Below are 12,934 nucleotides of genomic sequence, written 5' to 3'. Positions count from 1 at the left end.
ACTGCTCTGAATCTAGACTATGATTAAAACAAGTTGTCTGCTAAGACTGAGGAGCCTGTTCATGCAATTGGGAGAAGACTGGTCACTGTCACTATGAAAGGAAATACGTCTTTACATTTCACATGTCCACATTACATAAGGACATAATAGCAAAAGGACAAAATGGAGGAGTGATGACAAAGGAAAGATGACCAGTCCCATCTGCTGAGATGTGTGAATTGACTGATTTGAAGAAAGCTTTCTTTCTGTCAGTCTCCATTCACTCTTACTCTGTGCAGGGAAAGGTGACATTTTTGTTTCTTTGTCCTTTTCATATGTGGTATATGTGTTTAATAGTTCTATTGGCCTTCTCCATACATCTTTGCTAAAGATATCAAATCAATAATGGGGAAATGTAAAAGGCATTACAGACAAGTGGAGTGGCTATTTTCATACTTCGCTGAGCCTGTAAACTACAAATCATGGTGGAAGTTTCTATGTTTTGGCAATAATTTAGAAAAAGAGAACTTGTACTGATGGATACTTAGATGTTTCCTCAACATCAGAGCATATCTATCTCTTAAGAAATTACTCTAGTAAGTAGGGCACCAAAGTAAAAACCCAGTGGTGAGGGGTAGACATGTAGCTTCCTGGGCCAGTGGGGGGTGGGAGTGGGCGGGAGGGATGGGTCACTGTCCTTTGGTGGTGGGAATGGTGTTTATGTACACTCCTAGCAAAATGTAGACATATAAATCAGTAGTTAATTAATATGAGAGGGGGAAATCAATTGTATGTCTCAAAGTTTCTCAAAAGACAAACTGAATTTTTTTAATATATAGTCTATGTATTTGATATGCGGACTCTCTCAAAAGCCTAGACCAAGTAGATTAGAAGCTTCCAATAGCACAGCTATATACAAGATACTGGGTACTGTACAGCAAACCATAACAAAGGGACTTTTCAAAGTTAACCCAATTAACAAATAATGTGATGATAATATTAACTATTGATTGTCTTTTTGAACCCTAAGACAGCAGGAACCTCACATCTTCACTATAGAGCCCCTACTTCCCCCAGTCCTGGAACCCTTGGATAGGGCCCACTTTCCCGTATGCATCTCCCAATCCAAACCAAATAATATTGCATCCGCCGATCATAACCTAACCAAAGCAACGACTGCCATCTCAACATGCTTCACCTCAGACTGTATCCAGAGACTTCACATGTGGAATGACAACCCTTCAGCTTCATTACTCAGGTGAGACCTTTCCTTTAATAGTACACTCTAATTTCATCTCAGGTAGTTCACTTTCTAACAAAGTCCCATAACCTAGATATACACCAGTTTCTGTGAGAGAGAGCTTATGTGCACACGTATCCATAAACTACTGCAAAATATATACCTGAAAGCAGGATTACACTAGAGTTTGCAGTGAGTACCTCCCTAACACTTCCTCTCCACTATTCCAAGCTTGGGATCCATGATTGTTCAACAAATTGTTTGGCCTCATATGTTAACTCTCTTTTCAATCACCAGGTTCCAGATGCCACCAGGATGCTGGCTAGGCTTCCCTGGATTGAAGACCCCACCAATATGTCCTGGAGCTCAGCTTCCCCAGAGACACACCCTACTAGGGAAAGAGAGAGGCAGACTGGGGGTATGGACCGACCAGTCAATGCCCATGTTCAGCGGGGAAGCAATTACAGAAGCCAGACCTTCTACCTTCTGCAACCCTCAGTGACCCTGGGTCCATGCTCCCAGAGGGCTAAAGAATGGGAAAGCTACCATGGGAGGGGGTGGGTTATGGGGATTGGGTGGTGGGAATTGTGTGGAGTTGTACCCCTCCTACCTTATGCTTTTGTCCACTAATCCTTTCTTAAATAAAAAATTTAAAAAAAAAAAAAGAAATTACTCTAGATGGTGCCAGAAGCTGACTCACTTTGACATGGGTGGGAATCTGGATTCAAGCCCCCTGGCCAGCACATAGGTCATGTGGGAGAATCATGCCAAAGGGAAACAGTGCTACTGTGTCTCTTCTTATTTTTGTCTCCTCCTCTCTCTGTCTTTCACCTTCTATCTGAATAAATAAATAAATAAATAAATAAAGTCCACTGGGAGTGGTGGAGTTATACAGGCACAAAGCTCTCATGGCAGAAGAAAAATAATTTTTAATAACATTATTCTGAGGCTGGGGAAAATAGAATGGCATTTAACAGAACAGACTTTTATGCCAGAGGACCCTGGCTCAATTACTGGCACAACCAATAAGCCAGAGCTGAACAGTGCTTTGACTGGGGGGGGGGGGGGGGGAAGGGAAAGGAGGAACCACTTCAATGTCCTGCATAGCAACTCCCTCCTACAACTGCAAAAAATGAATACTGTGGTGATGGGGGATAGACAGCACAATGGTTATGCAAACAGACTCTCATGCCTGAGGCTCTGTCAAGTCCCAGGTTCAATTCCCCACCCCACCATAAGCCAGAGCTGAGCAGGAGTCAGGCGGTAGTGCAGCAGGTTCAGTGCATATGGTACAAAGTGGAAGGACCAGCGTAAGGATCCTGGTTCAAGTCCCCTGCTCCCCACCTGCAGGGGAGTCACTTCACAGGCGGTGAGGCAGGTCTACAGGTGTCTTTCTCTCTCCCTCTCTGTCTTGCCCCCCTCTCTCCATTTCTCTCTGTCCTATCCAACAATGACAGCATCAATAACAACAATAATAATAACTACAATAATAAAAAACAAGGGCAACAAAAGGGAAAATAAATATTAAAAAATAAGTAAATAAATAATGAATACTTAATTTCCCAGGACAATTAAAAGCACTTACATACTATAAGTGCCATCTTAGAACTTATCAGTAAGAGAGGAATGAGGGAGAGGCTGCAGGTGATCTAGTTCTGGAAAGCACACACAGAAGCAGAAGCACCCCAGGCCAGCAGCCTGCCACCTAAAGCCCCAGCAGATTGCTCCAGGATAGCGGAGTGCTCTTTCTATTTCTTTTGACACCTGGATAGAAAACAGCCACTCTCAGTGTAATGAGAATCAAGTGCCCTTTGTTGCAAGGGAGTATGTACTTAAAATAATCAGGATCTGCTTTAAAGGCCACAAAGAAAGAAAGTCTGCTGCCAAACAAGACAGGAGCAGCCACACAGCAGGTGATGGATTGGCAGGGAGAGTGGCTAAGACAGGAGGCATTTTGAAGAAAATGCTTTTTGGCTCTTGCAGACAGAGACAGCAACTGAAGGAGGAAAAAGTCAACAAGAGGCACACCCAGTGTGCCATAGAGTTGCACAGCACAGAAAGAATCTAATTATAGAGGCGCTGATCAAGATTGCTGACTTGACTCACTTTTTTTTTTTCCTTCAAAAGACTAACTTTGAGCTGGTAAAACAGCTCACTTGTGTAGTATGCTGCTTTGCCATTTGCACAGCCCAGGTTCAAGCCTAGCCCTCACCACATTGAAGGAAGCTTTGATGCTAGTCTCTTACACTCTTCCTCTCTAAAAAAAAATAAATAAATAAACAATAATAAAAATAACTCTTAGTGAGGGAGTCGGGCTGTAGCACAGCGAGTTAAGCGCAAATGGCGCTAAGCTCAAGGACCGGCGTCAGGATCCCGGTTCAAGCCCCGGCTCCCCACCTGCAGGCAGGCCCCTTCACAGGCGGTGAAGCAGGTCTGCAGGTGTCTTGTCTTTCTCTCCCCCTCTCTGTCTTCCCCTCCTCTCTCCATTTCTCTCTGTCCTATCCAAAAATAACGACAACAATAATAACTACAACAATAAAACAACAAGGGCAACAAAAGGGAATAAATAAGTAAAATAAAATAAATTTTTAAAAAAATAACAAAAAAATAACTCTTAGTGAGTACTAGATGGCTTAACTGGTAAAGCACTGGACTTGCAGGTTTGAGGTTCACAGTTCAGTCCCCAGCACCTCTTGTGCCAGAGGATACTGCAGTTTCCCTCTCTCTGTCTCAAGTGAAACTCTCTCAAATGTAACAAATCAATCTTTAAAGAGGCTGTGTATATGATATGCGGACTCTCTCAAAAGCCTAGACCAAGTAGATCAGAAGCAACCAATGGCACAGCTATATACAAGATACTGGGTACTATACAGCAAACCCTAACAAAAGGACTTTTCAAAGTTAACCCAATTACCAAATAATGTGATGATAACATTAACTATCCATTGTCTTTTTGAACCCTAAGACAGCAGGAAACTCACATCTCCACTATAGAGCCTATATTTCCCCAGTCCTGGAATCTTAGGATAGGGCCCACTTTCCCACATGCCTCTCCCAATCCATATCAAATAATATTGCATCTGCCGATCGCAACCTAATCAACGCAACGATTGCCACCTCAACATGCTTCACTTCAGACTATGTCCAGAGACTTCAGGTGTGGAATGACAACCCTTCGGCTTCATTACTTGGGTGAGACCTTTCCTTTCATAGTATTCTCTAATTCCATCCCAAGTGGTTCACTTTCTAAGAAAGTCCCCAAACCTAGATATAGACCAGGTTCTGTGAGAGAGAGCATATGTTCACACGTAACCATAAACTAGTGCAAAATATATACCTGAAAGCAGAAGTACACTAGAGTTTGCAGTGAGTACCCCCCAACACTTCCTCTCCACTATTCCAACCTTTGGGTCCATGATTGCTCAACGATTTGTTTGGCTTTGTATGTTAACTCTCTTTTCAGCCACCAGGTTCCAGATGCCATCATGATGCCGGCCAGGCTTCCCTGGACTGAAGACCTCACCAATGTGTCCTGGAGCTCAGCTTCCCCAGAGACACACCCTACTAGGGAAAGAGAGAGGCAGACTGGGAATATGGACCGACCAGTCAATGTCCATGTTCAACGGGGAAGCAATTACAGAAGCCAGACCTTCCACCTTCTGCAACTCACAATGACCCTGGGTCCATGCTCCCAGAGGGATAGAGAATGGTAAAACTATCAGGGGAGGGGATGGGATATGTAGATTGGGTGGTGGGAATTGTGTGGAGTTGTACCCCTCCTACCCTATGGTTTTGTTAATTTATCCTTTCTTAAATAAAAAATTCATAAAAAAAGAAAATACTCAAAAAAATAAAATAAAATAAAACTTCCAGGAAACCCTGGATAAAGCAGATGGCTACAGTGTCTCTATCCTTGTGCTTCCAATAGTCCCCCACCCTGATCTGAAAATAGTGCACAGGAAAGAAATAGTAAACTTTTTTTTCAAAGACAGAAGATGTCACAGCCAGGCTGGGGGAGCAATGCATGGGTCGTTCAGTGACAGAATTCCTGCCTGGCAGGCTGGGGAGACAGCATAATGGTTACTGAGCATGGTATCCAAGATGAGCCAAGCAGCACAAACTCCCTGGGTGTGGCTAACAGAGGCAGTGCCTTTTCCCAGGGCCTGAAACTGCCCACAAGTCTGATTTCCTCTGGAAAAATGGACTGCCAGCTAAGGGTTCCCACTAGGAAAAGTGTCCTGCCCTCCTAAGGTCCCTCAAAGGCTATCTCATCAGGCAGAAAGCCAAAATGGAAAGTGCAATAGAGAGCAAGAGAGTTGGGAATATTTCCCTACTGGGCTGAACAGTTAAATATCTACCCCCAAGGTTTAGTTAGTAGTATACCTGGTAAAGGAAACATGTTCCAATGTGCAAGCCCCTGACCTTCACCTGTAGGGGAAAATAGCTTCCTTCTGTTTCTGTATTTCTGTCTCTATCCAATAAATAAATAAACAAATAAACAAACAAATAATTTCTTTTAAATCTACTCCCAAAGCTTGGAGTGTTATTAGGTTAGGTTCAGGAACACTTCCTTCTCCTGTGTCACCAAAGTGAAAAAAAAAAAATTATTGCTGCTTAGAAGACAGAGGGCCCAGTGCTAACACAAGTAGGTCCTTGGGGTGAAAAATCCAAGTTCCATCTTTAGAATTCATCAGAACTTCATGAAATAATCATACCACAATTCACTTTTTATTGCATCTAAACAGTTTTTTATTGCAGCTAATAGAAATAGTGCCTAAAAATGGTCAGTGGAATGTAAACTGGTTGGCACAGCAACCAATGAATGGTTCTCCAATTGAGGTTATAAAATACAGCAATTATTTCTTTTCACTCAGGTGTGGCAGCAGTTATCAGGTCGGAGGAAAGGGCACATAACTGAAAATAGACCAGTCCTTGCGTTTTGCACCACCTGCGCTTAATCCGCTGTGCTACCAACGGACTCCCTCCTTTTCTCTTTTTAAAGTCATTCTGGAGGGAGTCGGGTGGTAGTGCAGTGGGTTAAGCGCAAGTGGCACAAAGCGCAAGGACTGGCCTAAGCATCCCGGTCGAGGCCCCGGCTCCCCACCTGCAAGGGGGTCGCTTCACAGGCGGTGAAGCAGGTCTGCAAGTGTCTATCTTTCTCTCTCCCTCTGTCTCCCCTCCTATCTCCATTTCTCTCTGTCCTACCCAACAGCAATGACATCAGTAACAACAATAATAACTACAACAATAAAGAAATTATTAAAAAGAATTAATCTGAAATTGATTCATCTTTGATTCCAAGAAGAATGTGTTATCTCAAAAGCTGGATTCTTTTGTTAATATTGTTGTGGTTTCTGTTTCCCTCTAAATAAGCTTGTCTGTCAATTATGAAGTTGGAATATGAGACATAGCATCAGTTTGTGGTGCTGAGTCTGTATTCACATGTGAAGGACTTTCCTTGGGCAGTCTCTGTGCAGTTTTGGATTACTCATTCTTCTCTTTCTCCTTCCATGGTAAGATTGGGGGATTTTAAGTCAGCATTTAAAAGAAACACTTCTGCTCCAAGAGTTTATGAAAATGTGGCTTTGTTGATGATATTTCGCTTCTAATTGTAATCCCTTAATCTGGAAGCAGATTGCAGACTGGAACACCTGGCAGAATGCACACATTCCTATACTCAAAGGACCCAGATATGAGCCCCCGATTGCATCTGCAAGGGGGACGCTTCACAACAGGTAGAACTGTGCTGTGGTCTCTCTCATCTCTGTCTCTGAGTCTCTAATTACAAGGAAGAGAGATGACTGCTGGTAGCAGTGAAGTCATACAGACACTGAGCCCCAGTGTTAACCCTGATGGCACACCAACACAAATACGTTGGTTTACTAGTATTCCTTCAGATTATCAGATGCATTCTTATCTCTGAACTTCTGCATTTGCTGTTCTCCCTGTGTGGAATGCTCTTTGCTACATATTTACAAGGTTGTGCCTCTCCTCTCTTAGGTTCTTATTAAAATATCTCAGCTGACTATCCCTGGCCTATTCCTACCAATCTTCCCTGGCCCACTTCTTTGCTTTGTTTTCCAATGGGGCACTCATTACCTTACAACTTACCATATATTTTCATTTGTATTGTTAGTATGTCTTTCTGTACTATAGGATATAAGTACAGGGTTTATGTTCAAGAAACATGTGATTTGTTTCTTGTTTACAGCTGTATCCCTACAGTCTAAAATAATGTTCACATATAGTTGATACTCAAAGATTTATTCATTTGAGTCAACTGGATTTTTTGTTGTTATTTTCTATTTAGATTTTCTATTTAGAATTTCTCTAAATGTTGCTGGTTGTTCTATAACTCTTTGTTTATTTTGATAGAGACAGAAAATTTGAAAGGGAAGGGGGAGAAAGAGGGGTGGGGAGAGAGACACCTGCAGTACTGCTTCACTTCTTGTAAAGGTTTCCCCTATAGATAGGGGCTAGGGGCTTGAACCTAAGAACTTGCACATGCTATCATGTGTACTCTGCCACTGCCTAACCCCTGTTCTACACTTTTTTTTAAGATTTTATTTATTTATTAATGAGAAAGATAGGAAAGAGAGAGAGAGAGAGAGAGAGAGAAAGTAAGAACCAGACATCACTCTGGTACATGTGCTGCCAGGGACTGAACTCAGGACCTCATGCTTGAGTGCCTTAGCCACTGTGCCACCTCCAGAACCACTGTTCTACACTTTTTATTGAGTTTCCAAAATGCCATATTTATAGGTGCATCAGAAAACCTTCTACTCAAATATGTGATTTGTTCCACAAAATACTTATCTCTTCATTTTTTTTCTGCCAACATTTGCCTAAACCTGAACTCAGAGAAAGGTATAAATAAACACACTGTTCAGAAGCCTAACCACCTTCCCTTTTCTTGATAGTTAAGTTTTCTAATGTCTTAACTGTGGAAGATATGTAACTCAGGAATGCTGACACTCTCCATTCCACACAGCCTCTGTACTGACAGGCCAGCAAGGGCCTTAGCAAGTCAGCCATGCTGAATCTCTAGGGATATAAACTGTGCTTCTCTGAATTGTTCCAGAGGCTATATTCATTTATTCATAGCTTTCTCTGGCTTTGTGTATTCATCTGTGATTGTTTGGTGGGAAGAGGGGGATAGGGGTGGGCGATGATCTCAGTTTGAAGATCCAGGAGCAATCAGTGTGTGCTAGGGAACCTAGAAATGTCCTAAGAAATTGCCACACAATAAAATCCCGAACTTGTTTTTTTTTATTATTATTTATTTATTTATTTATTGGATAGCGACTGGAAAAGTAAATACACAGGGAAGAGGAGATAGGGAGACCAAAGAGACACTTGCCACACTGCTTCACCACTTGTTGACGTTTCTCCCTTGCAGGTGAGGGCTGGGGGCTTGAACCAGGGTCTTTGCTCATAGAAATGTATACACTGTATTAAGTGCACCACTGTCTGGACCCAGTATTTTATTTTTTAAAGATTTATTACATTTTCATGGAGCAGATCTAAGCTTCATTCAACTTTGGCATTATGTGGTGCCAGGGACTGAACTTGTTTGTATATATCTTTAATGGGTTATAGGGAAAAGGAATATTTTCCCCTCCTAATTCAAATAACAATATGCAGCACAGGACCAGTGTAAGGATCCCGGTTCAAGCTCTAGGCTCCTCACCTGCAACGGGTAAGTCTGCAGGTTTCTGTCTTTCTCTCCCCCTCTGTTTTCCCCTCTTCTCTCAATTTCTCTCTGTCCTATCCAACAAAAGAGAGAGAGAAAGAGAGATTTGGTCCGTACTCCCAGAGGAATAAATAAGGAAGTTTCCAATAGAGAGGATGGGATATGGCATTCTGGTGGTGGGAACTGTATGGAATTATACCCCTCTTATCCCACAATCTTGTGGATCAATATTAAATCACTTTTAAAAAAAAGTTGAAAAATATGAAAAAAATGGCAGAACTTGGATTGGGTTTGGTATATTGTACCAAAGTAGGAGTCAGGGGGTGGGGGGTGGTTCAGGTCCTGGAACATGATGACAGAGGGACCTAGATGGGGTTGAACTGTCATGTGGAAACTGAAAATGTTACACATGTACAAACTACTGAATTTTACTGTTTGCTGTAAACCATTAATCCTCAATAAAGAAAAGGAAAAAAAAAAAAAGACACCACAGTATGGAAGCTTCCTTCAGTGCATTGGGGACTGAGTTGATTTCACCTTCTTTTTCAACAGAAAACCAAGAAAAAAACCAAGATGTATGTACCATAACCCAAGTTAGATATACATGAGTGAAATGACATGTACCATTGCCTAGGTATTTAAACTACTACCCAGCAATTAATTGTATAGGTGTATAACAGATACTTGCACACAAGGAAATATCTCAGATGTTTATTGTAGTACAAATGTGGAAACTGATCAGATGTGCTCTACAGAAAAAGTGTATGTGATGATGAAAAATTGGAAACGTTCTCATTTTCTCTTGGCAAGGGCATGAATCTGCCATAACATATTCATATATGGGATTCTACAAGTACCTCAAAAACTATGACAAATCTAAAAACTGCAATCCGTATACATGCAGTTGTAACATTTATGTAAAATGTTTCCCCCACAAGCCTGAAGATCTGGTGTGGAGATATATAATATACAGAAGTATCAAACATGATTCTTAACTATGTATACTGACTTCATGTTAGAGGTTGGTTACCTGAGGATGTATGCAGATAGAAGAGGATGGAGAAAACATTTTTGGCTGCAGTTTATTTTTATGGGGCTGGTGGTCTGAAGCAAATGTGAAAAGACTTAGCAAATCTTAAACCTTAAAAAAGGCTATGGAAAAGTGGACATCTTATGATAGTCTCTGTTTATGTCTGGAATATTTCACACTTGTTTTTATTTTGACAGACAAGTCCATCATACTCCATTAAATCTAAGGTCTCATTTCCTTAACCTCCAAACCTCAGTTTCCTCAGCTTTAAAAGATGGGTGATAATGGGTGTCCTGTCTCCAAAATTTCTGTCAGAAGCATTTTCAGTGGCAATCTGGAGATGGAATTTCATTGCCAAGAGCACTATAACTAGTGGCTATGAAGAAAGTGTTGGCCCCTACTCTTACTCCCCTATCAAATCCTCATGACCCAACATCCAATCTTATTCAATGTCACAGGGAATGATCATAAGATTTTTAACAGGGCTATAAACCTCCCTCCAAAAAAAGTAATAAAAACATATCTAGGGGTGTAAATGCTATAACAAATTTATGAATGAAGCATCTCAATGAAGAGAGATTACAAAGAAAGCATAACCTGGCCTATTTCAAGCATGGGACCCCATTTCTCAATCCATGTTATGCAAGCACTGGTTAAAAATTAAGAACTGGATAAACTTTCTCACATAAGATCTGCTATCTCACAAACTCGAGGTAGGGGAGGAGAGTGAGTAATGATACTGAAGTAGGTACAATTACGATAATCAAATTATATCCTTCAGTAATAAAACTCCCAGTCACACCTGTGAACAGGGCCCTGCAGGCTGGGCACAAAGCAATCAAAACTCCAGCCTCCCTTGGATGCATAATTATTCTCCATCTCCATTCAAGTCTGGAGGAGGGGAAGACTCTTTGCTAAAAACAGCTTCTGCTGAGTCCTAGGGATCAGATAAACAGACAATGCCACTTCTCCCTCCTCCAGACCCTTACAGTCTGAAGACCACACTGAACAGTTGACAGTGTCTTGCTGCTCTGGGAAGCTTAATATACCGTCCTCTCCTGGAAGTAAAGACAAGACCCATTCAAACTACCAATGTGACAGCGCTGGAGGAAGGGAAACACAGGGGGTGAGTGCCCCCAACACACAAGTGTACCCCCAATCATCTTTGGGAATGGAAGAAAGTATCCTAGAGTTGTGCTCCTCTGAGAAGTGCAACCCCCACCCCCGCGGGCTCCATCTGCCCTGTCTGCTGTTTCTCTTAGCTCTGAGACTCACTCTCTCTCTTTCTCTCTCTCTACACACACACACACACACACACACACACACACACACACACACACGAAGGAGAATGCGGCGTGCAAATGCATAGAGAGTGAACCAGGGTTTGATAAATGTACTTTGCAGACTACAGGAACTAGCCCGTGAACACAGACCTGTGGAAGAGGGATAAATGAGGTATCCACTTTGCCTGCCAGAGGCTGGGGTACAGGGCCGGCGGGCAGGCTCCACCCGCCAAGTCCCAGATGCCCTGCTACTGCCAGGACCCCAGAATCCCTGCTCTGGGCTCCAAGGAGCCGCGACGGGTAAAGGACCTGAAGGGCCGAAGTCAGGGGAGCAGTCACCGCCCGGGGGCTCCCTGGAAGCAGGAAAGGAACAATAGCGGACCCTCGGTAACCAGAGCCACCCGGAGCCTCCGGCTAGCGCTCTGCTCCGCCGCTCCTCAAGTTCAGCACCCAGACGGTCGAGTCCAAAAACCCGCTTCGGGGGTGCAGGTGGGGGATCCGGGTTGCCTGGCTGGCCCGGCATGTGGGACGCGGTGCTGACTTAAGGTCGCCCCGCCCGGTCTGGCCATTCATTCCCACCCGCGCTCCAGCCCTGCAGAGCCGGGCCCCTGCCTGCATCCTGCCCCGGCTGGCCGCAGTCTCTAGGTGCGTCCCCGAACTTGGCTACTCCGACCCCCGCCGCTCAGCTCCTCCTCCGCCCCCACCCACCCCTCCAAGCCGCGCTCCAGAGTTGGTGCCCCAAGCAGCCGTGGCGGAACCCCCGCTGCGACCCTCCCGAAACCCCAGACACAAAGGCGGGGACCAGAGCCGGGCACCCCACTCCGGAGAGCCTCCCCGCTCCCGCGGCGCTCCCGCGCACTCACCCCATACAGGCGACGGCGGCTACGTGCCCGGCTGGCTGAGCCACCCCGCCCGCAGTTTCCCCAGGAAAGCGCGGCCGCCAAGCTTGCTTCCTGCTCCGCTTCCTGCGCCGCGGTCCCTCCTCCTCCTCCTCCTTCTTCCCCCAGCTGCGGAGTCAGTGGGCGCTGCGGCTCCCGGGCCGAGCGGGCGGGGCCGGGGCAGAAGCCGCAGCTCCACCACGTGGCCGCCCGGGCGCCCGCTCCGCAGACCTGGAGCCTCGGGAGCGCGAAGGGAGGTGCTAACCATTCTCCTCCCCGCCCACCACTCGCGGTCCCAAATCCGAGTCAGATGACCCCGCCCCGCGCTGGGCCAGGAGCTGTGGGAGGTGCTGGGGCTGTGCTTCCCCCGAGGCCTGCGCACCCTGGAACCCGGCTCTTTGGCTCTCCTTATTGCCACCCGTCACGGGAGCCCCCTCCAAGAATCACACACCCCCAAGTTAGTGAAATAAAAGTCCTGTGCACAGACAGACCCACGAGTTCCGGACGAATGAGAGAGCCCGCAGTCACCTTTTCTGGTCAACTTTCCAAGTCTCTGGTGGTGCTTGTTTTGTTTTGTTTTGTTTTGTTTGGCGGTTTGAAAAGTCCTTTCTAGCCAGAATCAAGGCGGTGACAGTTCACCCTCCCCCCAAAACAGACTGAACAGAAAGTAAAACAGAATGTGCTCCGGCTCTCTGAAGGGAGCGTGGTGGCTGAGCTACAGTTTTCTAAAACACTCATCAGGTGTCAAGAAGAAACTACTGGTGCACAGAGAGGCTCCGCGCTCTGGAGAGAGAAAGGAGAAAGAGAAAGCCGGCAGCTGGGGGCGTGCCC

The 12,934-nt window shown here is 44.7% G+C and overlaps 1 protein-coding gene across 4 annotated transcripts in view; it reads right to left on the bottom strand.

Annotated features, from left to right (window-relative positions):
• RAI14 (retinoic acid induced 14) overlaps positions 1-12,325 on the bottom strand; it is a 176,315-nt gene extending 163,990 nt beyond the window's left edge. For 2 of the 4 annotated variants that reach the window (XM_060191212.1, XM_016191604.2), the window contains exon 1: positions 12,089-12,325. The gene's annotated coding sequence lies outside the window, so the exon portion shown is untranslated. The remainder of the gene's footprint in view (positions 1-12,088) is intronic. The other 2 variants (XM_060191213.1, XM_007530901.3) reach the window with 1 other exon arrangement.
• Between the last annotated feature and the right edge of the window lie 609 nt (positions 12,326-12,934).

This window comes from Erinaceus europaeus, chromosome 5 (assembly GCF_950295315.1).
Source record: "Erinaceus europaeus chromosome 5, mEriEur2.1, whole genome shotgun sequence".
NCBI classification, from domain to species: Eukaryota; Metazoa; Chordata; class Mammalia; order Eulipotyphla; family Erinaceidae; genus Erinaceus; species Erinaceus europaeus.
Note: the sequence above shows the minus strand (reverse complement) of the source record. Positions and strands in the feature narration are given on the sequence as shown.